The 2,437-nt window shown below is 35.7% G+C and overlaps 1 long non-coding RNA gene across 1 annotated transcript; it reads right to left on the bottom strand.

The window, feature by feature from the left end:
* Positions 1-6: 6 nt before the first annotated feature.
* Positions 7-574, bottom strand: LOC103375656 (uncharacterized). Its single transcript, XR_521229.1, has 3 exons — positions 492-574; positions 253-275; positions 7-21 (listed from the first exon to the last, which is right to left on the bottom strand). It is a non-coding gene; the product is annotated as an uncharacterized LOC103375656 (long non-coding RNA).
* Between the last annotated feature and the right edge of the window lie 1,863 nt (positions 575-2,437).

Genomic DNA, 2,437 nt, shown 5'->3' with positions numbered 1-2,437 from the left:
GTGATGAGCTGAATTCTGTTCCTCATGACGAATGAAAAACAAGAATATTATGTCCTTAACCTGACTCTCTGTTGGCATCCACAGATGACAGAATAAACAAGTTTAATTTCATTTTTTAAAATTTGATTAAATAAATTAAATCATTATATAATACTATCTATTTTAAAAGACATATTCAAATAAGCTGGATCTTTGAAACTTTTTGAGTAAAATCACTGCTGTGTAGAATGTGACTCAATAAACAACTCTTACCTGTGAATTGTTCTCGTGCTGATCTTGGAGTTCGATAACAGATGAAAACAATATTTACAATCACAGAAATGGCCAAGCAGATTATTACCACCACCAGTGCAATTATTTCAGAACGGGCAGTTTGTGCTAGAAAACAAAGAAATACAAAAATGAATTGCTTCTGAAAGAGAAGGAGATTTCTTACTAATTATGTCATTAACATGTTTTGTATATCTTCAGCACAGAACATAAAATCATACCATTAGTCAGCGTGGTTCCATTTCCAAACAGTATCTGTCCACATGTGGCCACAGCACAGTAGTAAGTCCCAGCATCAGAGGAGCTGAAGGTCTTAGAGAAGTGATAAACACAGCTCTTCTGAGTGTCAGATCTCTTCTCACATCCATCATGTCTGTTTCCATCAGCGTAGATGATGTCTGGATGAGATTTATCTGATCCAGTTCTGAACCAGAACACACTCAGATCTCCTGAACATGTTTTGTTCTCAGAGTCAGACAAGACTGAACACTGGAGAGTCTCTGCTTCTCCTGGATGGTCTGAATCTGATTCTGTCGGCTGCTGAACAACAGTGTAGTCTGATGTCTTGTGACTGTGTCCTGTGTAATGAACAAAGTGTTAACAGGATGACGAGACTTCAAAGCACATTTTGAAAGTCTGAGAAAAACCTCAACTGTGACATGAGCAAATCTATGATACCAGGTCATCAGGACTAGTACTGAAGAAGAACAAATCGATTCTGAAGCACAAACACCCCCCTTTTCTCTGTCACAGCCGTAAAAGACACAGAGAGTCTTTTACTCTCAGCATATATATTTCTAAAGTCTTAATTATCTTATTGTTGAAAGGATATGCGTGTGTTTATAATTACATTAGCAATTACTTTCATATACAGTATACACATTTAGTGGGATTTTACATCTTAGACTTAGACTGACTTCATTTTACCCAGAAGGAAATTCAGTTGTTAAAGCAGCATGAATATTCAACAAAGGGGGTAAGCAAAGCAAAACGACAACACAATATAATATTATATTAGGGTAGGGTATGAAATGAAGTTAAAATAAAATAAAATAAAATAAAAATGGAATATAGAAGAAAGTCTGTGATCATCACAGATGTTAAACAATTGGATTTGTACGTTTACAACGAGTAAGTTCTAAAGGTATTTGGCGTCTGACCTCTCCTGTACAGTGAAGCTCAAGACGACGCCTTGGAATGAACACATCCATGATTGGTTAGATGCTGATTTGAATTTGGCTCCAAAACTTTCTGTTGTAAAGAAAGTCAGTGCAATGCAACGATGCCTGATTTTTACTCAGATTTTTTCTCTAATATCTACTTGGGCTTCTTTTTATGTGAGTTCTGACTCGTTAATTTGAGCTCATTAAGGATTAATTTTCGACAACTTAAATTGGGCTTTGTCTTTTTATGTTTTACTTCAAGTTGGGCTTCTTAAGTTAACTTTTCTAAAACAATGACGCAAACATTTGCTTTTTAACTTTGAGCTTCGACTCTTGGTGTTTTTACTTGAGCACTTTTTCAATGCATCCATGCAAAGGTCCCGACTTGTCTTTGCATTCCTGAACCAACTCATCCAGCAGATTCTCACAGCGACACATTCTGCTGAAGCCTCTCTCTCCCTCCTACAAAGTTGTTGCAAGTGTCATTTTCCTTCTGGTAAAAGGGTGAATTTAAAATGTATAATTGGCTTCCAATTCAATTTTTTTTTCACAACTGATCACCGCTCTCCTAACGGCTTTCAGTGACCACCACAACTAATGAATTAGTTTGGTATTCATTCATTCACTGTCTGTTGTTTGTTATGTCACTGTTGTCTTGGTGTTTGTTTGTAGTATTAGTTAGTAAATCTTTGTGCGTAATTATCGTCGGTTCTACTGTGTATTTCTTTGTTTGGGAACTGGAGGTTTATGATATCAGAGTTCACAACTTTTGATAGTAAGAATGATCAATGCAAGTATATTTGATGAATTATTAATATTCAATCTAAAACATTCCTGATAAAGTTCTCTCAGATGGCCTGTTTAGAAAGAAGATGAGTGGTGCCCCTGATAAACAAGTGCAGTTTTAATCATAAAGTGAAGTTTTGCTACTTATTATTTTAGTTCAGCCATATGTGGCTGTTACACTCCAAGATTAAAAGTAAAATATGTTTAGTGAGTTTTCA

The sequence above is a fragment of the Stegastes partitus genome, unplaced genomic scaffold (genome assembly GCF_000690725.1).
Source record: "Stegastes partitus isolate 25-593 unplaced genomic scaffold, Stegastes_partitus-1.0.2 Scaffold2749, whole genome shotgun sequence".
NCBI classification, from domain to species: domain Eukaryota; kingdom Metazoa; phylum Chordata; class Actinopteri; family Pomacentridae; genus Stegastes; species Stegastes partitus.
The sequence above is the reverse complement of the archived record's forward strand: the minus strand, read 5'-3'. Positions and strand labels throughout refer to the sequence as shown.